The sequence below is a fragment of the Microcebus murinus genome, chromosome 1, assembly GCF_040939455.1.
Source record: "Microcebus murinus isolate Inina chromosome 1, M.murinus_Inina_mat1.0, whole genome shotgun sequence".
Classification (NCBI taxonomy): domain Eukaryota; kingdom Metazoa; phylum Chordata; class Mammalia; order Primates; family Cheirogaleidae; genus Microcebus; species Microcebus murinus.
The window spans coordinates 44,116,187-44,142,992 of record NC_134104.1 but is presented as its reverse complement, the minus strand read 5'-3'; the positions used below and the strand labels follow the sequence as shown (position 1 = coordinate 44,142,992).

The 26,806-nt window shown below is 40.0% G+C and overlaps 1 pseudogene; it reads right to left on the bottom strand.

Moving 5' to 3' along the window:
* Positions 1–5,668: 5,668 nt before the first annotated feature.
* LOC105859379 (large ribosomal subunit protein uL11-like) overlaps positions 5,669–26,806 on the bottom strand; it is a 37,497-nt pseudogene continuing 16,359 nt past the window's right edge.

Sequence of the window (26,806 nt, the reverse complement as noted above, 5' to 3'; positions counted from 1 at the left end):
ATGAAAATACTTTTAAGAATGCAAATATTTTCATCAGCTGCATTAAAGATAAGAGAAGTATGATATATTCTTAGTTTTTCCCTATAGAATATCAATCCCGTAAGGGAAAAAAAGTTCCAAAGGCAAATTTGCATTTTTAAGAAATTTATTATTTTTGGTATATTTGATAGTGTATCTGTTTAGTAAGTGGGAGTAGGAGGGAGCTTGGAAATATTTATTTCATAAATTACTTCTTTTCTTTTTTTTTGAGACAGAGTCTCACTCTGTTGCCCAGGTAGAGTGCCGTGACATCAGCCCAGCTCACAGCAACCTCAAACTCCTGGGCTCAAGCGATCCTGCTGCCTCAGCCTCCCAAGTAGCTGGGACTACAAGCATGCGCCACCATGCCCGGCTATTTTTTTCTATGTATTTTTAGTTGGCCAATTAATTTCTTTGTATTTTTTTTTTTTAGTAGAGACAGAATCTCACTCTTGCTCAGGCTGGTTTCGAACTTCTGACCTTGAGTGATCCTCCCATCTTGGCCTCCCAGAGTGCTAGGATTACAGGCTTAAGCCACCACACCCAGCCATATTTCATAAATTTCTGATGGAATTTTTATTGACTGTGAATAAGCATGGAAAATTTATATACACAAAATACTAGGGACAAGAGCAGTAGCTCACACCTATATTCCCAGCACTTTGGGAGGCTGTGATGGGAGGATCACATAAGTTTGACACCAGCCTGAGCAACATAGTGAGACCCTCTCTCAGCAAAAAAATTAAAAATTAGCCAGGCATGGTGGCATGCATGTAGTTCCAGGTACTCAGAAAGTTGAGGCTGGAGGATTGCTTGAGCCTAGGAGTTTGAGGTTGCATTGAGCTATGATAGTGCTATTGTACTCCAGCCTGGGTGACAGAGGGAGACACTGTCTCAAAAAAAAAAAAAGAAAGAAAGAAAGAAACTTTTACAGTCATCATGATAAGCACAAGGTGGGAGCAAAGTGTTATGGATATCAGAGAGATGGAAGGAAAGATTAATTCTATGTGGACTTTTTAAAAGTACTTTTTTAATTTTTGAAAGAGAGTTTGGGTGAGTGCTCAGGGATTAGTAGGATTTTGTCTAGAGCACCCCTAAAAATATATCAGGTATACCTGTCAATCTACTTTTATGTGGAAAAATATAAACTAATATTTTTATATAATCAACTTCAACCTAGACTTACTTCCCATTCCACAGAATACCTAGAAGATTCTAGAAGAGGAAAGAGCTACCTGACAGAAAATCTCAGTCCATTTTTTCTTTTTTCTATTATTTAATTATAATTAAATAAGCTGAATCACACATTACACAATTGATTACTTAATAAACACTCTTGAAGTTTTCTTTTATTGTTCCCTGTGACTTAATGTTATATCACGAACTAGATTATAAGTTCTTTGAGAGTAGTATTAATATTTTAATTCTTCAAAATATTTGTTGATTTGTTGAAAAACAAACCAAAAGAAAATCCATATTCTTTTCGGTTGACGGGTTTTAGAGAGAGGAAAGGAAACTAATTCTACTACTCAGTCACTCCAGTCCTGACATTTGATGGAGGGATTTACACTCTGTCATAAACACTAACAACCCTCTAAGGTGGACATCGTCACCTTCATTTGGTGATGAAGAAATTCCGTGATGTTTAAAGAAATTAATCAATTTATTTAATGTCATTCTGCTAGGACACATGAGAGCCAAATGAAAAGCAGATCTGGAGCTCTGCTTTTTAAATACAGGTATAGATTTTATAAATTTATATGCTACAAGTTTGGGATTTTTGTAAGACAGGAGAACAATGAGTAAAAGAACCTGTGCCATAAATAGTTTTACATATTATTAACAAGGTGCTAAGTGAAAAAGTTATTAGTAATCTAGAATGAAGAAAACATAAAACAACATTTTTTGCTTGTTAGTCACAAAAATAAAACTAAAGTAAATTTATGAATTCCCCCACTCCCTTCCAAAGGCTTATATCAGGATAAGGAACACCAGGAAGTCTAATCCAACACAATATCACTGTCTGGCCGGACAGCGGGGGTGGGGGGGTGGGAGGGGGCCGCGGAGAATTTTCTCCTTCACTGACCCTAATAACTATGGCAGAGGACAAAGAAAAGAGACTGGGAGATTCTGTGAATGTTTCCTGCCCTCTAAGGAACTCTGATTTCCCCTCAACCACCTGACAGCACTTTTCTGTACGTATCTGACTCACGAGGAAAGCTATGCCAGCATCATTTCCTACTCGGCTTTGCTGTGTCCAGAGGGAACCTGTTTACATCACCTTTCTCCCAGAAACATCCATGCCACAGGCAGGAATGACATGGGGGAGGGGACACAAGAGGTGGGACTGGTTACTGGCAGGAAGGAGGTGACATATCAGGAAAGCCTTTTGGAGCACGTCCTCGAAGGGGGTAGGAAAATAAGTGAGACTGGGTCTAAAGTGCCTGAAAGTGTTCAGGGAATCTGTAATCAAGTGTCCCAGTCCGTTGGTGGGGAGGAGCGAAGGAAGTGTCCTCTGAGAAGGGAAACTGTAATGATACAATGTGACAGCACTTTGGCTTAGGCTCTGCTAGTCCTTTTGGCTTCCCAGAAACATTTTTCTTGTACTTTTTATCAGTCTGTTCTAGAATTTATTCTGTCATAGCAGAACTGACAACAATGACAGCACTGTCCACTTTCCCCTTTGCTTACCCTATGTAGACATCTCTGCCTTCCTTCACTGCTTCCCTCCTCCCTGTTATTTTTCCTCTTGTTCATGTATTCCATTTAACTGCTGATACCTGCAGATACTGTATGGCCTTCCTGATGCTTTTTAGAACAAATGGACTGTTTGGTTGTCATCTGTTTGAAGATATGGACCAAATTGCCACAAGAAGTGCCACATTTTTATATACATTTATGTATATTTCACAGAATTTTCTATTGGCTAATAAAATTTATTTTGTTATCTGAGAGTTGAATCAGGAGCTTTTTACAGTGGGTTACTGTGAGAAACTGAACTTAACCTTACTGAGGAATGATGAAGAATATGAGTAATTATATGTGCTAGATATGGTGCTGGGCAACCGTAGGAAGTGCTGATAAAGAATTATGAAGAACAAAATGTCAGAGTAAGCCTAATCAAGAATTATGAAAAACAGGATGTCAGAGTAAGGTCAACATAGCTACTGATGCAAATTGAATAACTGCTGACAGTTTACTAAAGTGCAATGATGGACCGCAGCTTTAATCCCATATAAATAGTTCTAAATAGCCATGATAGTTTTATAACCACTTGCTGTCAGCCTGCAAGAATTCAGTCTTTTTGTTTGATTTGGTTTTGCTCAATAATAAACTTAGCTAATACTATGTTTATGAATCATGAATTTGTCCATTCCTTTGGGTTTTGTTTTCTTTTCTCCCCAATGGTGTTGAATAAATATTATTATGATTGTTGGTTTGGGAATCAGTTGTGCCTGAGATCAAATTACCTGTTCGGCAACTTACCTGCAGTAATATCAGGTAAGATTTAAGCTTTCTGAGTTTCAGTTTTCTTATTTGCAAAGTCATAATGATAATAGCTATCTTAAAAGATTGTTCTAAGGATTAGAGGTACTTGGGTAAAGCTTCTAATATATATTTCTTAATAGCTAGGTATTCCATAAATGAAAGGAATGCTGTTTATTACAAATGAAGTAAATGATAGTAGTTTCTGTTGCATGGAATACATGTCACCATTTAAAATAAAATTTCAAAAGACTTACTACGGAACAAATGCTTATGGTACAATATTAAGTACAAATGTATGTTACAAAATCTGATATTTTGGGGGGGCCTAGATAGTATCATATTTACATGCTGTGTCTGGAACAGAGGGAACCATCTTGCAAGTGTGAGGGTGCCACACTCCTGACAGATTGTTGAGCTGCTCTAACAAACCTGGAAGTGTTTTTCTCCAGACTTGTTGGTTGTAAAGTAATAGACCCCACTTTTATCAGTACATTCTACTACATGAAGCTGAATGCACACTAAGGGACTTGAAAAGTAAAGCTTTTTTAAAATTTAATTTTCAAATTTTTTTCTTAAGTTTTCCACTTTTCAAGATTTCCAAGACTTTAATAGGGAAAAGTTATCCTAAATAGCAAGTTATTGAATCTTAACATAGTAAATTATTGGTATGATTTGACTTTATTTGAAGTATGGTTTCCAAAAACTATTAATTATTTCCTCTCTTCCTTCTACACTTTCTGCCTCCCCATCAGCTACTCACTCACCTGTGAAAGGCCTGCATTAGGGTGACACTTAATTGTGTGCCAGCCACAGTGATTGCTGCTATGCAAATCAGTGCCTTTCAGTCAGCTCAATTTTTTTTTTTTTTTTTTTGAGACAGAGTCTCACTTTGTTGCCCAGGCTAGAGTGAGTGCCATGGCATCAGCCTAGCTCACAGCAACCTCGAACTCCTGGGCTCAAGCAATCATTGTGCCTCAGCCTCCCGAGTAGCTGGGACTGCAGGCATGCACCACCATGCCCAGCTAATTTTTTCTATATATCTTTAGTTGGCCAATTAATTTCTTTCTATTTTTAGTAGAGACAGGGTCTCGCTCTTGCTCAGGCTGGTTTCAAACTGCAGACCTTGAGCAATCTGCCTGCCTTGGCCTTCCAGAGTGCTAGGATTACAGGCGTGAGCTACTGTGCCCGGCCTCGGTCATCTCAATTTTGATTGAACTGTTGACTGTGGCATGTTTTACACAAAAATATTACAAAACAATAAAGATGACTAGCATTCACTAACTTGACATTTATAGATGGCTGTTTTGCTTTCTTTTCTTGGTGTGATCCTTTATCATTAATATTACTCTTGTGATTTATGACACCAAGGAAAAGTCAATGACCATGATAGACATGTGAATGTTTTTTCAATCAGTGAGGTATGAGGAACCTTAAATGTCACTGATTTTGAAGTACATTATGACCTAACTCTTAACACAGAAGAGCTCTCTACCTTATTTTTTATAAGCTAAAAAAGTCATAAAATCTTTGCAACCATATTGCCCAAATTCTCATTTTACAGATTAGAAAACTAACACCCATGTCGATGGCCATACCACCCTGAACATGCCTGGTCTTATCTGATCTCAGAAGCCAAGCAGCGTTGGGCCTGGTTAATACTTGGATGGGAGAAAACTAACACCCAGAGAATTTAGGTGCTGAGCGCATAGCTGACAAGGCAGGAGCTTCACCCAGATCCTCTGACTCTTTTCACCAAACACTAAGAAAAATATAAAACTCCACAACAGCCACTTTTCCTCTTTAATTTTTTTTTTTGAAAAATTTTTCTAGGAATTTTTATATTAAAAGCAAAATATGTTTTTCCAGTTACAGTCTACTTCAAGGAATTACTATGTTCCCATTGTCACAGGTAAAATCAGGGTTGGGAATTTAATTATAATTTGAGAAAAAATATCCAATAAGAATGAATGTAGATGGCTAAATGATTCTTATTCAATGTAATGTATAATGCAACAAGGACCCTTGTAAATTGTCATATGCCAATAAAATGTCTTAAGTGGTTAAAAAAATTTCATATTAAATGATGACAACACAGGTGCCAGGTATTTATGGTGACAATATTAATATTCTGGGCAAACAGATTATATTTAATTTTTTGGGGGGGTGTTAAATGATCCTTTATTGAAATATTTTCCTTTGTACTTTTTAACTAGCTGGACATTCCACTGCACCACTGTTGATGTCATCTATGATGTCATGTGGGTGGCGGCCATCAACATTGCAGCCCACAGACTGGGCAGTGCCCAGAATCTCTTTAATGGTTCCAGAAAGTTCTCTGGCTAAAGATCGGTGCCGCATCTGTCTGGCAATATTGACAATCTCATCAAAGTGATATTTCCGTTGTGTTTAATGTTTTTTCTGCTTCTTTCTGTCTCTTGATGGTTCCTTGAGGGCTTTGATGATCAGGGCAGAGGCAGAAGGTACCACTTCAATCTGGGCCTGTCTGTTTTGAATAGTTAGTTTCACTGTAATCCTCAGACCCTTCCAGTCACCGGTTGCCTTGGCGATGTCATCACCAACCTTTTTTGGAGACAGACCCAGGGGGCCGATCTTGGAGGCCAGGGCAGACGTGGCACCGACTTCGCCGCCGGTGCACCTCAGGTATACGACTTTGATCTCGTTGGGGTCGAACTTAGGCGGCTGGTGTCGGATGAACCCGGATTCTGGACGACCGAAGAAAGTTGCACCTTGGCCTCCTCCGAGCCGAAAACCGAAAGCGATTATATTTAATTTTATGTATTTCAAAAATTATTTTGTGATTTTCTTTTTATACTTTAAAAATATTATATGTACTAAATTTATACATATGATGCCTTAAAATTAATGATTTAATTTTTAGTTTGGAAAATACGAATGTAGTATTAATATTAGACCCAGGCATTTCTCTTCATAGTAGGTTATTCTGGGCCTTATTAAGCCTGCTTGATTCATAGAATGATGGAAAATAATAATAAGAAAGAGGACATCAAACAAGAAACAGATATTCTGTTGATTTGTTTTATAATCTGGGAGGTCAGAGATGTGGGGTATTAATAGTAACATCACACTCCCAAGAAGACAAATCAGCCAAATCGAGGCTCACAGAGGATTGGATGTCCCAGGACATACCTCAGTAAAGAGAAGGAGCACATGGTCTGGGAGCAAGCACTTAAACTCTGAGATTGTTAGTTTTCTCATGTGTTAAATGGGGACACTAAAATACCAAACTCAGAGAGTTGTTCTAAAAATAAAATGAGACAGTTGTTGTAAAACACTTAGGAGAACGCTTAGCACATGTAGGTAACATTAATTGGTCTTTGTAGATGTCACCCTTCAATTGTCACTTTCACTTTATCTTCCAATTTTCTATTTCCTCCAATTAATTTTTATAATTCTCTCCCAACTTTTTTCTTTTTTGTTTCTCTCTTTTTTAAAAAAATTTCTATTTCCAAGTATTGTGGGGGTACAAATGTTTTGGTTACATGAATTGCTTTCGTGCCAATTGAGTCAAAGTTATAAGTGTGTCCATCTCCAAGACAGTGTACAGCATACCCATTAGGTGTGAATTTACCAACCCCCTCCTCCCTGCCCCCACCTGCTTGGTGTCTGCTGAGTTTTACTACAATATGTGCACATGAATGTTGATTGATTAGTTCCAGTTTAATAGTGAGTACATGTGGTGTTTGTTTTTCCATTCTTGAAATACTTCATTTAGAAGAATGGTCTCTAGTTCCATTCAGGTTGTTACAAAGGGTATTAATTCACCATTTTTTATGGCTGAGTAGTACTCCATAGTATGCATATACCACATTTTATTATTCCTTTCATGTATTGATGGACATTTGGGTTGTTTCCATATCTTTGCAACTGTGAATTGTGCTGATATAAACATTTGAGTGCATGTGTCTTTTTTATAAAATGTCTTTTTTTTCCTTTGGATACCCAGCAGTGGGATCGCTGGATCAAAAGGTAGTTCTACTTTTAGTTCTTTGAGGTATCTCCATACTCCTTTCCATAGGGGTTGTATTAATTTGTAGTCCCACCAGCAGTGTATCCACGCCAGCATCTGTTGTTTGTGACTTTTTGATAACAGCCATTCTCACTATATAGTTAGGTGACATCTCACTGTGATTTTGATTTGCATTTCCCTGATGATTAGAGACTTTGAGCATTATTTCATATATTTATTGGCTATTAATCTATCTTCTTTTGAAAACCTTCTGTTCATGTCTTTTGCCTACTTTTTAAAGGGGTTGTTTTATGTTTTCTTGTTGATTTGCTTGAGTTATTTGTACAGTCTGGTTATTAGCCCTTGTTAGATGTATAGCATGCAAATATTTTCTCCCATTCTGTACATTGTCTATTTGCTCTATTGATTGTTTCCTTGGCTGTGCAGAGGCTTTTTACTTTAATCAAGTCCCATTTATTTTTGTTGTTGCTGTGATTGCCTTTGGGGTGTTCTTCATAAATTCTTTGCCTAGGCTGATATCTGTAAGAGTTTTTCTAACATTTTCTTCTAGAATTCTTAGTTTCCTGCCTTAGGTTTAAGTCCATTATCCATCATGAATCAATGTTTATGAATGGTCAGAGGTGCAGATCCTGTTTCAGTCTTCCACATTTGGCTATCCAGTTTCCCAGCACCATTTATTGAATGGGGATTCTTTTCTCCCATATATGTTTTTTTTTCTGCTTTGTCAAAGATCAGATGGCAATAAGAGCTTGGTTTTATATCTGGGTTGTCTGTTCTGATCCATAGGTCTATGTCTCTGTTCTTGTGCTAGTACCATGCTGGTTTGGTTATTGTGGCCTTGTAGTATAGCTTGAAGTCTGGCAAAATGATGTATCCTGATTTGTTCTTATTGCATACCAACTTTCTTCTCTCCTTTCCATTTCCTCCTTCTTTTCTCTCTTCCATTTTTTCTTTGCTCATATTTTACTTTTTAAAAAAGTTTTTTATTGAAAAATACAAATTGCATATATTTATGGTGTACAACATGATGTTTTGAAATATGTATACATTGTAAAATGGCTAAATCATACTAATTAATATGTATTACCTCACATACTTATCTTTTTTGTGGTGTGAACACTTAGTAATTGTTATTAACTATAGTCACCACATTGTACAATCCATCTCTTGAACTTATTCCTCCTAACTAAAATTTTTTATCATATGACCAACATCTACCCAATCCTCTCACTCCTGTCTCAGCCCCTGGTAATCACCAAATTAGCTTCCATCCATAATCCTAATATAATAAGTTAATATTTTGGTATATATCCTTATATATGTAAATCTATTTTTAGACATATACATACAATTGAGGTCATATTGTACACCTTTTTTCCTACATATGTGATTTTGTGATGAAATACTTCTGCTGAAATGTGGGCTATAGATTGAATCCTGGGAGCTTGGAGGGACCCACATCCCATTTCCTCTTTTGAAGAAGGGTCCTTTTCCCTTTGAAATAGTCATCATGTCCCACTGGCCACACATTTTCAAATTAGAGTGGCAAGGATGACTACTGGTGGTGACAAATGACAGATAGGGAGGAAATAGATGAAGGTTATTACCTTAATATCTCTTTGTGGTGATCTTACTGTTATTTTTGAGGAAACCAGCAAAACGTCTTTGGATTACCATGAACTATATCATTAAGTATGCATCTATCAACATTTTCTAAAGATAATCCCTATATTAAGAGAGGCATCTCAGATACCATGAAAAGGTAACAAGTAGAAGGGAAGACCTGTATTTAGGATTCATAAAAGAGTTCCTTACATTGATCCTTTCTGTTTTATATTACATAAAAATATAAAACACATACAATGGTAAACTTCTATAAAGTGTTTTCATAAAAAACTAGTATCTTTGGCCTAGTCTAGAAAAGAATAAAAATTGCAGGGTTCAAAACTAATATTTTGAAACAACAAATAGGGAGATTTGGAAAATTCTTAGAGTGTGTCATAAGGAGCTGAATCACAGATTGTACGTTAGACCAGAGGTAGGTTTATTGCTGAGAAAAGGAAGGAAAGATGAAGATAATTTGAGTTCAGTGTTTGCAGCAATCAGAATTAAACACAAAATAAATATACAACAAACTATTTGTGAACCCTGTGCCTAGAGGTGATATAATTGGTAAATTTTGTATCCTTTTTTTTTTTTTTTTTTTTTTGTGGTCCCATACATGATTAGTCTTTTAGTCACAATGGGAATTTCCATGAAATGAGTAATATAGTCAGTGATTAATCTGAGGAAATCAAGTGCAATTAGGCATTGAAAACAGCTATAGAACTTATCTGAGAAGTCAGTCTATAGATGAAGGAAGATTTATTGCTTCAGGTGAAAACCTGATGTCTTGATGACTCACTAATTTCACTGTGAGGCTCAGGTCAACTAGTTTTTAGCTATGTTTAGGTGTTAGTGGCACATGGGTTTACCATTTTGTATCACTGTAATAAGATCTTTAAAAGACAGCAGTGTTTTTTTTCCCTTTCCTATCATGTGTAGTAGTATTTTTTTCTTTAAAAAATTTTGTTACCAAGTGATTGATAATGTGTAATAGTTTTTACTACTACATGTAGTTTATACATGCCCTTAAAAATTACAAAGGCTGGCATCAAATCAACTAAACCTCTGACTGAGTTAAAATTAATCTTCATCTTACCTAACTGCCCAAGAAAAGTGAATTCTCTCTGGAAGATAACATTAACTAGAATCTTTTTTAAAATTTCCTACCAAAATGGAGAGAATAATTATAATCTTAAGATATCTCTATAATTTGTCATATATACTATCTGGTTATCAATAAAAAATTACTAGGCATACCATATGAGAACACCAGACTAAAAATTGAGAGTAAAAACAGATTATATAAATATGCTCACTGGAGATCCAAATATTGCAATTATTATACATGGACTTTTTTTTTTTGAGAGATGTAGTCTCGCTCTGTCACCCAGGCTGAAATACATTAGCCTGATCACAGTTCACCATAACCTGAAATTCCTGGGCTTAATTAACCCTCCTCCCTTAGCCTCCTGTGCAGAGCAGCTGAGATTACAAGCACATGCTACCATGCCTGGCTAATTTGTTTTTGTATAGACAGAGATTTGCTGTGTTGCCCAGGCTGATTTGAAACTCCTGGCCTTAAGTGATCCTTCCATTCAGCTTGCCAAAGTGCTAATTCAGAATTATAAGCATGAACTACTATTCCCAGCCATATACAAAAACATTAAAATAACTGATATTAATGTGTTCCAGAAATCAGATGACAAAATGGAAAATCTCAGCATAAAGCTGGGAAAATCTAAATATTGTTCAAAGGGAAATTTTAGAATTGAAAAAGTATAATAATTAAATTAAAAAATCAATAGAAGCAGATTAGAAACAATAAATAAAAGCAGTAGGTAGAAGACAAAGAGAGAAGAAAGAAAAGAATAGACAAAATGGAGACAAAAATCTGAAGAAATGACAGAATTTTACAAAACATCAATCCATAAATTCAGGTAGCCATGAACCTCATGCAAATTAAATACAGAGGAAACAACATATAGGTGTATCATAACAAAATTGGTAAATATTAAAGACAAATAGAAAACATTAATACAAACTAGAGGACAAAGATGTATGACATTCAAATTGGAGTAATAAGATTGACACTTGAATTCTCAACAAAAGAAAGTGAGCCACAAACATCAAAGTGGCATCTAATGTCAGAGCTAAAAGAAAATATAGCTAAGATTCTATACTCATTGGAAATATCTTTCTAAAGTGAAAGAGAAATGAAGATATTTTCAGATGAAAAAAAACAGAGAATTATTTACTAATAGATTCACACTAAAGAAATACTAATGGGAGTTGTTTAGTCAGAAGGTAAATGGTTCCAGAAACTGACTGCAAAGGGGCAGGAGGGAACGTTTTGGGATAGACAGCATTGCACAATATCTTGAATTTGTTGAGGTTACACAGGCATTTGTCAAAATATATTGCACTGTGTACTTAAAATGAGTACTTTTTGTTATACTTAAATTATTTCTCAATCATGTTGATTTAGAAAAGAGACTAAAAAGAAATAAAATAGAAAATTTCCAAGTGTTTGAAAATTAAGCAATGTAACTCTAAATAATGCATGTCAAAAAAATCACAACATAATTTAAAAATATTTAAATTGAATGGTTGTGAAAATACAGATACAAATAAATAAAACTTGTTAATTGGACAATAGTCATGCTTAGAAGGCAAATTTATAGCTTTAAGTGCAAATTTTTAAAATGTCTATAAATTATCTAAATATCCACTCAAGAAGTTAAAAAAAAAAAAGAACTGCAAATTAAACTCTTTGAAACTAGAAGGAAGAAAAGAACCAAGATAAAAGAAGTTAATTAAGTGTAAAGCAAATTTGTAATAAACAGGATCAATAAATGAAAGGTTGGTTCTTTGAAAGGAATAATAACATTGTTAAATTCCCAGTGAGACCGATCCAAAAAAAAAAGAAAGTAGTCATAGATTATATCAGCAATAAAAAGAAGACATCACTACAGAGTCTATGAATATTAGAAACAACCATTTGATCCAGCAATCCCATTATTGAGTATCTACCCAAAGGAACAAAAGACATTCTGTAAAAAAGACATCTACCCTAGAATGTTTATAGCAGCACAATTCACAATTGCAAAGATGTGGAAACAACCCAAGTGCCCATCCATACATGAATGGATTAATAAAATGTAGTATATGTATACTATGGAGTTCTCAGCCACAAAAAACAATGGTGATATAGCACCTCTTGTATTATCCTGGATAGAGCTGGAGCCCATTCTACTAAGTGAAATATCCCAAGAATGGAAAAACAAGCACCACATGTACTCACCATCAAATTGGTATTAACTGATCCACACTTAAGTGCACATGTAGTAGTAATATTCATCAGCTGTTGGGGAGGTGGAAAGGGAGAGACAGGGATGGGTATATACACACCTAATGGATGACGTGCACACCATCTGGGGGATGGACATACTTGAAGTTCTGACTCGGGTGGGGCAAGGGCCACATATGTAACCTAAACGTTTGTACCCCCGTAATATTCTGAAAAACATTTTTTAAAGATAGAATATTCTTTACAAATAAAAGATGCTAAATCTATTGGATCTCCATACAGAGAAATAAAGTTAATTTTGACCTCTTTTTAATACCATATAAAAAAATAATTCCAGGTGCATTTATATACCAAATATGAAAGCTCAAAAGTAAAGCTTGTAAAAGAAACATAAGAAAATATCTTTATGATTTTGGAGTAAGGAATGATTTCTTTTTTTTTTTTTTTTTTTGCAATCACACAAGAGGAGGTTTATTTTCTGGCTAGCCAGGGTCCAAGCCCCAGAGCACCAACGCAGTGGCCACTCTCACAGGCAAGGACCCCGACCGGAACAATGGCATGCCTTTTATCCCCATGGTGCACAAACTGCGCACAAGCCGACTACGCATGGATCATGAGTTGACCTTTAAAATGATTGGTTGCCCACTATTGCCTTTTGAAATAATTGGCGGGTTGGTTGCCCCCTATTGCCTGATGGGCCAGTCGCCCATGCTTTAATGACCTCATCCCATAATTCCCCATACAGCGGTATAGCAAGCAAGCAATGACCAGAAGCAAAGGTTTGCGGTTAGCTCATTGCCCCACCCAAGTAAATTCCCGACAATTGGAAAAAACTCCTCTGCCCTTCCTCTGCCCTACAAATTCCTCTGCCCTACATTCCCCCCTTTCTCTAGGTAGCAGACGAGCACTCTTGCTCGTCCTCAAGGTCTCTTAGGTGCTCTAGTTCTATAGCACTTGACCGTAGCTGCTGATATTGTTGTAATACTAGTAGCTGGACAGTGTTTATCCGTTCTTTCACAAAAGCTACTAGTCTATTAATTACACATGGCGCCAAAGTAAGGACTAAGATTAGCATAATGAGTGGGCCTAGTGGGGTGGATAGTAGCGTTGTTAACCAGGGGGAACTGTTAAGCCAAGACTCAAACCAACCTGCTTGCTGTTCATATTCCCGTTTGCGGCAGGCAAGCCCTTCCCTAACCTTAGCTATAGATTCTCTAACAACTCCCGTATGGTCTGCATAGAAACAACATTCTTCTTTGAGGGCAGCACACAGTCCTCCTTGCTGGAGGAATACTAGATCTAACCCCCTCTGGTTCTGGAGCACTACCTCGGATAGGGAGGTTAGTGACTTTTCTAGGTGTGAAATTGAATCTTCTATCCTTGCAATATCTTCATCAACAGCTGCCCTCAGAGTATTAAACCCTCTTTGCTGCATTGACAGAGAAGAGATACTAGTTCCTGCTACTATTGCCCCTAAGCCAAAAGAGTAGCCAGGGTTATGGCTGTGAAGGGCTCTCTTTCTTTTAAAAATTAGGTTGGTGAATCTTCACCCTACTATGCCCTCATACATTGTCTCCTCAGTGTGGTATATTATTTTGGGGAACACTAACACCATTATACAGTAATCTTTAGACCCATGTAAGGTTATGGGGGTGGTGGGGGTTCGGGGCGGTAAGTACAGCTGTAGGTCTCTACCCCAAAAACATTAGACCAAAAACACAACATCCCCAAAACACAACAACCAACCCCCACCGTGACCCGTCCATGTTTGTCACCCAGTTCAATCTTTAGATGCCACAACCCCAGTCCAAGTCTGGGTCAGCAGTCCTGGGCTGTCGCCGCCACGCGGATCAGTCTGGTCTTCAGAGGATTCTTCGGGTCTGCAGTTGCTTTCCACTGGTCCTGGCACCGCTCCTGGTCTTTTTTATTAACAGGTGTCACGTGGGAGTGGTGTAGCCAGGTCGCTACTATTCTATCGACCTTAAGAGCAGTGGGGGTAACAAGAATAATTTGATAGGGGCCCTTCTACCTTGGCTCGAGGGTTCTGTTGTTATGCCGTTTCACCCACACCCAGTCCCCTGCTGGTGTGGGTGAAATGGTGTCTGGCACCCTCCTCCTCAGGCCGGTAGATAGCACGGAGGCCCGGCCATACTTGACTGTGGACACGTTGCAGAGCCTGCACCGCTTGCAACATTTCTTTGGGATGTCCCAGAAGAGCCTCAGGGCTCATCCTAGGAACTACAGGAGGGGGTGTGCCATACATGATTTCAAAAGGGGTTAAACTCAAGTGATAAGGGGTGTTCCGGGCTCGGAACAGGGCGAAGGGAAGGAGGGTCACCCAGTCTCCGCCAGTCTCCAGGGCCAATTTAGTCAGGGTCTCCTTTATTGTTCTATTCATTAGCTCTACCTGCCCAGAGCTCTGGGGATTATATGCACAATGTAATTTCCAATCTATCCCCATAGCCTGGGCCAGCCCTCGACTAACCTGACAGATAAACGCAGGTCTATTATTTGATCTTATCCCTTCCGGCAGTCCATACCTGAGGACTATTTCTTCTAATATTTTCTTAGCTACTGTCAAAGCTGTTTCTCCTTTCGTAGGGAAGGCTTCTACCCATCTGGAAAACATATCTACTATGACCAGTACATATCGGTACCCGTATTTTCTAGGCTTGACCTCTGTGAAATCCACTTCCCAAAATAGTCCTGGCTGCCTCCCCCTTTCCCTCGTACCTGCGTGGGTCCCTCTGGTCCTCCCTGGCTGCATGACCTGACAGGCTCGGCAACTTTTGACGATGTCATCCGGAACCCGTCCTTGTGACTTGAACCTTAGTTGAGCAGTGTCCAGCAGTTGCAGCATCTTTCTCTTCCCTAGATGTGTGGTCTGATGCAGGTGTTCTAACAGGTGGCGTCTTAAGAGTTCTGGCACTATTAGGCGATGCCCTTCGTCCCGCAACCAGCCATCTTCACTTTCGCTTACACGTAGCTGCTCTGAGGCCCAGACCTCATCTACACTGGAATAGTCCAGCAGAGGAGGCAACTGTCCCATGCCCGGGGGGTGGCAGGCTAAGGTGCAGGATGTTTGGCTGTGGAGTGCCTTCTGCAGCCTTCTTAGCTTTAGCGTCTGCTCTCCAATTGCCCCGTGCTTCCACGGAATCCCCGCTCTGGTGTCCCGGGGTATGGACTACCGCCACTGCCTTTGGCAGCAAAACAGCCTCCAGTAAGTGGAGTATTTCAGGCTTGTGCTTAATTTCCTTTCCCTCTGCCGTGATGAAGCCCCTTTCCCTGTAGAGGGCCCCATGTATGTGCACAGTCCCAAAGGCATAGTGGCTGTCAGTGTACACCATCAGCCTTTTTCCTCGGGCCCGGCTAAGAGCCTCCGTCAGCGCTATTAGTTCTGCCTTCTGAGCAGATGTCCCTTGCAGCGCTATTAGTTCTGCCTTCTGAGCAGATGTCCCTTGCGGAAGGCGTGCCGCCCAGACAAGTTTACCTTGGTCATCTACTATGGCCGCCCCTGCGTACCTGCATCCGTCCCGGATGAAACTGCTTCCATCCGTGAACCAGGTCAGGTCGCTACCTGGAAGGGGGCGATCCTTCAAGTCTCTACGGGTCGTCTGGGTCTCGGCTAGGATCTCAAGGCAATCATGTTCAGGTGCGGCTGCATCGGGGGTTGGCAGAAGCGTAGCCGGATTCAAGGTGGCAGGGGTCTGGAACTCGATGCGGGGTGCGTCCTGCAAAAGTCCTTGGTAATGAGTCAGCCTCGCATTTGTGATCCACCGTCCTGGTGGCTGCTTTAGAACCCCCTCTATGGCATGTGGGGTGCTGATCTGCAGCCGCTGCCCTAGGGTGAGCTTATCAGCATCTTTGACCAACAGGGCTGTGGCCGCAATAATTCGCAAACATGCTGGCCACCCCACTGCCACCGGATCTAGTTTTTTTTTTTTTTTAACAAGTACGCCACCAGTCTCTTCCAGGGTCCCAGGGCCTGCGTGAGTACCCCCTTGACTATTCCCCTCTTCTCATCTATGAACAGGTGAAACTCTTTTGTAGGATCAGGGAGTGCTAGGGCTGGGGCTTCTAGCATGGCTGCCCTCAGGGCCTGAAAAGCATCTTCCATTTGCACAGTTTTTAAACCCCTGGGGCAGTCTCCTCTACGTCAGCTGCCCATGAATTCCTCTCTGTCATCCTGCCACTCAAAGGTGAAAATCTCCTGGCTGCGTGTCGCCACCGCCAGGCTAAAGAAGGCATCCTTTAGGTCTAGGATGGTATACCAAGACAGCGTGGGAGAGAGAGAGCTCAACAGAGTATAGGGGTTAGGGACTGTAGGGTGGATATCCAGGGCCTTTGCATTGACTTCCCTGAGGTCTTGCACAGGCCTATAGTCCTTACCCCGCCGGTTTCTTCACCGGCAACAGGGGGGTGTTCCAGGCCGACTGGCATTTCCAGAGAATCCCACTGTCCAGGAGTCTCTGAATGTGGGGCGTAATTCCCACTCTGCCTTCCTGGGACATGGGGTACTGTCTGACTTGGGCTGGCTCGCCTCCGGGTTTTAACTCAACGTAAAGAGGCGGCCGGTGTTTTGCCCATCCTGTGCCCCCTGTCTCGGCCCACACCATGGGAAATACACAGAGCCATTGCTCCATGCCTTCCTCTGTGCTTTTTGTGGGCTAGTACAGTCTATATTCATCTGCCTGTGTCAGGGTCAGGATCTGAGTGACCCAGGGGCTGTTGATGAGATTGCCTTTATTATCAGTTATTATTACTCCCTCTTTTTCAAAATGAATTTGAGCCTTAAGCTTGGTAAGAATGTCTCTTCCCAGTAGTGGTGTGGGGCACTCAGGGATGACCATAAAGGCGTGACTCACTTGTCCTGAACCCAAATCCAATCTCTGCCATGTGGTCCACCAATATAGTTTTGCTCCTGTTGCCCCCTGCACCCAACTGGTCTTACTGGACAATTTTCCTGTGTCTTCCGTTAGTACCAAATGTTCTGCTCCTGTATCTATGAGGAAGCTGACTGGGTTCCCCTCCACTTGCAAAGTTACCCTAGGTTCGGGGAGGGGGACCGAACCCCATCTTCCCTATTGGTCTGTCACCTGTCCTGCAACCATGACTTTTTCAAGACCTCCAAGTCTTCGCCCCCCTTTCTTTTGGGGCACTCTCAGGCCCAATGTCCATGCTCTTTGCAATTGGCACATTGATCCTTCCTAGCCTCTCCCGCCGGGGCCTTTCCCTATCCTCTGACCCTATCTGCCCCCCCCTCTTGTGGCAGCTAGCAGGATTTTAGCCATCTCTCTGTTTGCTTTCCGTGCTTCCCCAGCTTGGAATTTCCTATCTCCTATCCTGATCCTCTCTAACCTCTCTTCTGGTGTCTCTCTATTGTTATAGACCTTCTCCACCACTTCTAACAGGTCCTGCAGAGTCTTCTCGCCTAATCTATCTATTCTCTGCACCTTGCGCCTGATGTCTGGGGCTGCCTGATTAACAAACACCATCATAACAGCTGCCTTACTCTCTTCCATAGTGGGATCTATGGGAGTGTACTGCCAGAAGGCCTCTATGATCCTCTCTAAGTATGCTGCTGGGCTCTCTGGCCCTGGCGAACATCTCCTACCTTGGCCAAATTGGTCAGCTTTCGCGCCGCCATACGAAGACCGGCCATCAGAGTCTGGCGGTAGACCCGGAGATGCTCCCTACCTTCAGCCTCATTGTAGTCCCAAAGCGGCCGTTCAAGGGGAAAAGTTTGGTCGATGGTTGGCGGGTTTGTAGTAGTTCTGCCATCCTCCCCAGGAACCAGCTTCCGCGCCTCCCCCTGAATCCTTTCTCTTTCCTCCGTTGTGAAGAGCACCTTAAGCAACTGCTGGCAGTCATCTCAGGTGGGCTGATGAGTAAAAAGAACAGAGTCTAAAAGATTAATTAGGTCTCTCAGATTCTCAGAGATTGGAGTCCGGCAACACTGGCATCCCAACCGATCTCGGACCGCGTGCCCTCTCCTTTCTGACCTCTTTAACTGCCAGAACTTCCGCCTTTCCCCTCGGGGCAGGTAGGAGGGCCTTCAGCCAGGGTGGTGGGTCTAGAACCAAGTCTTGCCAGACCACAATATAGGGGATCTGATCAGGGTGGCCGTGGTAGCCAAATACCACCCCTTTTACCTTTTTGATCAAGGAGGCATCAAACGAGCCCTCCCTGGGCCACCCCACTCCAAACGGGGGTCACTCGGCCTCACAAAGGGTAATAAACTTTCCCTTCTTGACCTCCAGGGACAGGTTGTGTGCCCTTGCCCTGACATCCTTAAAATGGCTCACCAGGATGGACAACGGCATTGTTAGAGCCTGTCCCATGGCTAGTCAATAATAGGCAGATGTGCAAACCGATATTCCGCAGTTGGGGCACTGGGGACAAGGATTTGAATCCCTAGACTTTCACTCCCTATGGAGGTAAAGGCCATGCCCCTCCCGCATAGCCATTCCTGGCACGGGCGGCAGGAGATCCACTGTGTGCTGCCAGACCATGCAGGGGAATACTCACCTGGAGGTTCTAGTCGCCCCTGCGGATCTTTTCGTGGGTCCCCTGATTCCACGGCCCCAGCCCAAAAACCCATGCAACCCTGATGGGTTCTCGGGCTGAAACCACAGAACCCAGAGAATCCAACAAGCCAATGAGAGATGTCACACACACACACACACACACACACACACACACACAGAAAGCCGGCGACAAACAAAGCAGACAACAGACAAGTGGACAGTGAGGTAAACAGACAACCTAACCTAGTCCGGACCTACTCCCCGGTCTCCTCCTGACCGAGCCCTTGGCTACAAGGTCAGCTCCGGAGTCCCAACGGGGCCAGAGGACGTCTCCACCTGGCTCCTACCGGTGACCCACCAGCGCGTCCGCCTAGGTCCTGTGCCGGTGTCCTGATTCGGGGTCCTGCAAGGGGATTCTGCTTCCCTTGCCCAACACCACACCCGGCTAGTCCGGGGTGGATTTTCACACTCCTCCCTCAGCCCTGAGTTCTATCCGGTGGTCTGTGGGGAAGGCAAATCCCGGACGAGCCCCCAAATGTTAGGGACCGACCTTCCACAGCCCCACCGGACAGAAAAGCAGAGACATCGAGGATGCAATCACACAAGAGGAGGTTTATTTTCTGGCTAGCCAGGGTCCAAGCCCCAGAGCACCAACGCAGTGGCCACTCTCACAGGCAAGGACCAGGAATGATTTCTTAAGCATGGTAAAAACACTAATCACGAATGACAAGAATGACAAATTGGGCTACATTAGACTTAGAAATTTCCTTTCAATCAGAAAACATTTTTAATATAGTGACTAGGCAAGCCACAAAGTAGGAAACGTTATATATAAAGAATTCCTTAAAAAAAACACAATAAGATAGAAAATCCAATCATTAAAAAATCCTCAAAAGACTTTTGGCACTTCACAAAAGAAAATAGACAAATGATCAACGAATGTGTGAAAAGACGTTGAGACTCATTAGTTATCAGGGAAATGTAAATCAAACCACAGTGAGATAACAATCTATCTCCAACAGAATGGCTAAAACTTAAAAAGATGAAATAGTCAATATCGAGTGTAGAGATATAGAACAGCAACTTATACTAGTTTGAGAAAATTGGTACTGCCACTTGGAACACTCTCTGGAAGCATATACTAAAGCATGTCATATGGCACATTCAAGCAATGGAAAAACTTTTCAGTAGTAAACATGAATAAGCTCTTTTTTAATACAAAATCAGATTGAATTTCACCAACATACAATGCTAAGTGGAAGAAGCCAGGTACAAAATAATACATACTATGTGATTCAATATGTGTTACATGTAAAAATCAGGCAAACCGAAATGATGGTTCGAAGTCAGGGGAGTGGCTGCATCAGGAGAGGAGTAGAGGACACAGGAGGGGTTTCCTGGCATTGGTTGTGTCCCAGTTCTTGAGATCATGGTGGTTATAAGGGTATGTACTTTCTGTGATAATTCATCAAGTTCTATGTAAGTTCTATGCTTATGATGTTCTTTTCTGTATATGTCAATAACATTCATTAAAAAGTAAAAGATTGAAAGAAGCCAATTCTGGCTATAATAGAGGATAAAATGAGCATTTCTTAAGGGCTATGTGACTTTATGCATTTAGTTTCTTCACTGTCACCTAATGAAAAATATACTTGATATCTTTATTTTCCAGATGAAAATGTCACCTGAGAGTATACAACTTGTCGAAGGTGGCAAAGCTTGTTATTTGGTCCCCAGAGCTTTTTGTTTTCTGTATCATACTTATAATATCTCTCGTAGTTGGCTTCAGAGTTCACACATTTCCTATTCAGACAATATCCCATTTCAATCACCTGGATGGTTGAATCTAATCATGTTAACTCAAAAGAAAGATAATCCCTCTTATATAAATCTGTTTTTGCTTCCCAGATAATCCCTTGAGAATGTAACTTCTCAAAGTAATAGAGAAACTAATAGAATTTATCAATAATAAGCCTGGGAATCCTTGCTGCAAGTTGAATGCAGCTGAAACGGGAGGATAACCAATATGTTTCACTCCATGTACTCAAAGTAAAAGAAATGTAACATTATTTTATTTTTCGAAATCAAACCAATCTTGTCTCCTCACCCAAACACCCATCAAAATTGGAAGAAAATTCAATTTTTATCTGGTGGGAAATCTAATTTTATCTCAGGATTCTGTAGGAATCTTAGGGTTTATTGGTAATTTGAGGATGGACTTCTGATCTTGACTCTATCTTTGTCACTATCAAAATTCATTGTCCAAGCTGAACAATATATTCTACACCATGCTTCACAGTCAGGAACCTCAGTGTAGCCTGAGTACACAGGCATGCCTCGTGTGAGAACCAGGCAGCCCCACCCCATGCAGACTCTCCCACCATGCCCTGCCCTCAGTCCTGGCCCCTTCTTTCTCTCTCAGTTCTTGGAAACCCGACCTTTTGGACACCTCAGCCCCTGGACTCCATTCTAGGTTTTTGAAAAAAAAAAGCCTTTAACTTTTTTTCCTGGTAAAAGTAAAGCTCAGGCTCTCAATACTCAAAACTTTGCCAGCCTTCTTTAGAACGTGGGAAAAAGTGTTTCTGAGCCCCTATCTAAGAAGAAAACACACACATAACAGTTAGAGGAATGCTGAGGAAAGAAGCTAAGGGATTTAGGCTGGGCACCACCGCCTGTAATCCTAGCATTCTGGGAGGCCGAGGCGGGAGGATGGCTCAAGGTCAGGGGTTGGAAACCAGCCTGAGCAAGAGCGAGACCCCACCTCTACTAAAAATAGAAAGAAATTAGCCAGACAACTAAAAATATATAGAAAAAATTAACTGGGCATGGTGGCGCATGCCTGTAGTCCCAGCTACCCAGGAGGCTGAGGCAGGAGGATGGCTCAAGCCCAGGAGATTGAGGTTGCTGTGAGCCAGGCTAACAACAGGGCACTCACTCTAGCCTGGGCAACAGAGTGAGACTCTTGTCTCAAAAAAAAAAAAAAAAAAAGAAAGAAAGAAAGAAAGAACCTAAGGGATTTATAATCAAAATACATTGGGAAAATGTTTGGTTTGGGGCACAGTTTGAGCAGGTGTGTGTGTTTATGGGTGTGGAAATTTCCAGCAAATAGGTTTGTGGGATCCTGCCAGGGCAGTAGAAGTGTAACTTTATTCTGTCAGGAGGCTGGCGTGGCTGGGTTATTCCCACAAAGAATAAGACCATTCTTTGGAGTTTCACAAAAGCTATGGCTGGGAAAAAGCAGAGCCACTTACTTGGGATGGGATGACACTTTGGTGAGACGGGTCCTCGGTGCTAGAGGAAGGTTAGTGGGAAAGCAGTGTGGATGTAGTGCAGCTCTGTAGACAGGCACAGGCATCCAAAGGAGGGCATGTGGGATATCCCCTCAGTTCTGGAATGGCAGTGCCACCCAGAGTCCCAGGAAAATGGGAGCGGTGCTGAAGTAATTTTTTAATTGTAACTCGTTCTCTTAATTGGTTTCCTCATAGTTGGTGTGGTCTGAGAAACAAAGCTGTGTATGTAGGTCTATGCTAATATAACAGGATTAATAATTATAGTAGTTACTCCAGTGAATGAGCCTCACCAACATTCCAGATACTGTGGTCAGTGTTTATTATTCATCGTGTCAGTTACCACCCTGCAAGTAAGTGACATTAACCCCATTTTACAGATGAGGTAACTTGGGGAAGTAGGCCTCAGAGTAAACAACGAATAGCAGAGCTGGGATTCAAATCCAAGTGTGAATTAAAAGCCTGTGTGTTTAGCATTATTCCATGTTTATTCTTAAGAATAAAGCCAATCGTATCATCTTATTCCCTTCTTCCTACCAAAGCAGAATGCACTAGAGATTGTAGGCTCAGGAACTAACATTAGACATGAGGAATTAAACTTTCTAGGATCAGTTGGTAGCGAATACAATCCTTATGTGAGCTGGGAAATGAGATGATTTACTGCCAGAAATGGACTCAAATTTTTAAAAAGTCTTGTTCAACAGCCTGGACATTTGTCTGGATATTAGATCCAAATAGATTATATAGAATTATGTTCATTGCATTGCTACAGTAGCAACAATTTTCAATAGTTCTTAAATTAAAATATCACTCTTGGCCAGTGGGCATGATGACTCATACCTGTAATCCTAGCACTTTGGGAGGCTGCCAGGGTGGGAAGATCTTTTGAGGTCAGGAGTTTGAGACCAGCCTGAGCAAGAGCAAGACCCTGTCTGTACTGTGCCTGTAGTCCCAGCTACTCGGGAGGCTGAGGCAGGAGGATCACTTGAGCCCAGGAGTTTGAGGTTGCTGTGAGCTAGGTTGATACCATGGCACTGTAGTCTGGGTGACAGAGCAAGACTCTGTCTCAAAAATAAATAAATAAAAACAAATAAAAATAAAATAAAATGTGACTACTGACCTCTTGCTTCATCTTAAAAAGAAAGATAAACTTTAAGTAATTTTAAAAAATAAGCACTCTATCAATATACTTAAAACTATTGGATAGTATAGTTTAAACAGGTGAACTTTATGGTATGTAAAATATATCTCACTAAGCTGTTTTATTCCTTAAGATAAATTCCCAATACTGAAATTATGAACTCAAAAGCTTGAACCTTTTAGCCTTTAACCTTGAACCTTGTTATATGTTGCTAGAGATAGTGCATCAATTTTAATGCCATTAACAACTCGGAGTTCACATACATCTTACCAGACTCTACCTTTTCAGACTCTACCTCGATTTGATATATGTATCTGAGTGCATAATATTTATAATATATTCTATAATTTCAGAGAAGCTCAATTAGTATTCCCTATATCTCACCTGTATACTAAGAAGATTTTAGAAAGTAAATATTTTAGAAAGTAAATATTTAGAAAGTAAATATTTTAGAAAGTAAATATTTTACAGATGAAGTATTTCTAAGCCCTTTATCCTGTTCATTGATCTATGTGTCTGTTTTCATGTCAGTTCTGTGCTATTTTGAATCAGTGTGTCGATTCCAGCCTTGTTCTTTTTTGCTCAAGATTGCTTTGGTTATTCAGGGTCTTTTGTAGTTCCATATGAATTTTAGGATGGCTTTTCTATTTCTGTGAAAAATGTCATTAGCATTTTGATAGGGATTGTGTTGAATTTTGGATTGCTTTGGGTAGTATGGAAATTTAACAATATTGATTCTTCCAATCTATGAATAAGTGATATCACTCCATTTATTTTTCTTTAATTTCTTTCATCAATGTTTTATACTTTCAGTATATAGATCTTTCACCTTCTTGTTAAATTTATTACTAAGGTTTTGTTTTTTTACTGTCATAAATGGGATTTTTTTTTCTTGATTTCTATTTCAGATAGTTTGTTAATGTACAGAAATGCTACTGGTTTTTGTATCCTGCAACTTTACTGAATTTGTTTATTAATTATAAAAGATTTTTGATGGAGACTTTAGGGTTTTCTATATATGAGATCATGCTATTTACAAACAGAGACAATTTAACTTTTTCCTTTCTGAATTGGATTCCTTTCTTTTTCTTGCTTAATTGCTCTGGCCAGAAATCCCAGTATTATGCTAAGTAGAAGTGGTGAGAGTGGATATCTTTGTCTTGTTACTGAACTTAGAGTAAAAGCTTTCAGTTTTTCACTGTTAAGTACAGTAATTCTCAACCATCTGTAGTTTTGCTTTCCATGGTTTCAGTTATGTACAATCAACTGTGGTTCAAAAATAGATGAGTACAGTATGATATTTTGAGAAAGAGAAAGGGGAGAGAGAATATTCACGTAACAGTCTATTTGCTATAATTGTTCTATTTTATTATTAGTCATTGTTAGTCTCTTACTGTGCCTAATTTATACATTAAACCTTGTCATAGATATGCATGTATAGGAAATACATAGTATACATAGGGGTTAGTACCATCTATGCTTTAAGACATCCACTGGGGGTCTTGGAATGCAGATAAGAGGGGATTACTCTATGATGTTAGCAATGGTCTTGCCATCCGTGGCCTTTGTTGTCTTGAGGTATGTGCCTTTTGTACCTATTTTGTTGAGAGTTTTTAATCATGAAAGGATGTTGATTTTTTCCAAATGCCTTTTCTGCATCTAATGAGATGATCATGTGGATTTGTGCTTCATTCTGTTAATGTAATGTATCATATTTATTGATTTGCATATGAAGAATCATCTTTGCATCCCAGAGATAAATCTCTCTTGGTTATAGTAGATGATTTTTTTTTTAATATAAAGATGAGGGTGTTGCTATGTTGCCCAGGCTGGTCTCAAATCCTGGCCTCATGTGATCCTCCTTTCTTAGCCTCCCAAAGTGCTGGGATTACAGGAATGAGTCACCACACCCAGCAGATGATTCTTTTAATATGCTGCTGAATTCAGTTTGCTAATACTTTGTTTAGGATTTTTACATCTGTTTATAAGAGATATTGGTCTATTATTTTCTTTTCTTGTAGTGTCCTTGTCTGGCTTTGGTAATCAGAGTAATGATGGCCTCTTAAAATGATTTTGGAAGTATTCCCTTATCTTAAATGTTTGGAAGAATTTGAGAAAGATTTGTATTAGTTCTTTAATGTTTGGTAGAATTCACAAGTGAAGCCATCAAGTCCTGGGCTTTTCTTTGATGGGAGACTTTTTGTTACTTGTTTAATCTCTTTAGCTGTTATTAGTTTATTCAGAATGGAGAGACCAGAAATAAATACATGCATTTACAGCCAATTGATTGTGACAACGATGCCAAGGATAAACAATGGATAGGCTCTTTAATAAACAGTATTGGGAAAACTAGATATCCCTATGCAGAAAACTGAAGTTAGACCGTTATGTCATATCATATACAAAAAATCAACTCAAAATGGATTAAAAACTTAAATGTAAGACATGAAATTGTATAACTGTTAGAGAGAACACGGGAGAAAAGCTCCATGGTATTGATATGGGCAATGATTTGTTGGATATGACACCAAAAGTATAGACAACAAAAGCAAAAATGAACAAGTGGGACTATGTCAAACTAAAAAGCTTTGCACAGCAAACATATGACAGAGTGAAGAGACAACCTACTGAATGGGAGAAAATATTTGCATAAATTTGATAAGGGGTTAGTTAGTATACAAAATAAGAAACTAAAACAACTCAGTAGCAAAAAACCAAATAACCCCGTCAAAAATGGGGAAAGGATCTGAATAGACATCTCTCAAAATAACACATACAAACAGCTAACAGGTACATGAAGAAACACTCAATATCACTAATCCTCAGTAAAATGCAAGTTAAAACCACCATGAGATATCACCTCATATTTGTTAGAATATCTATTATCAAAAAGACAAAACATAAAAAATATTGATGAGGATGTGGAAAAATGGGAACCTGTCTATACTGTTGGTGGAAATGTAAATTAGTAGAGCCATTATGACAATCAATATGAAGCTTCCTCAAAAAATTAAAACTAGAACTACCATATGATCCAGAAATCCCACTTCTAGGAATATATCCAAAGGAAGTAAAACTAGTATGTCAAGGAGATATCTGTACTCTCATGTTCATTCCAGTATTATTCATAATAGCTAAATATGGAATCAGTGTAAGTGTCTATGAATGATGAATGGATAAAGAAAATATGGTATATACACATAATGGAATATTATTCAGCCTTTATAAAGAACAAAATCCTGTCATTTGCAACAGTAGGGATGAACTTAGAGGATAATGTTAAGGGAAATAAGTCAGGCACAGAAAGACAATATTAATACTACATGATCTTCCTTTTGTGTGGAATCTTAAAAAGTTATAGAAGCAGAGACTAGAATGGTGGTTAGAAGGAACTAGGCAGAAGGAGTTGGGGAGATGTTGGTT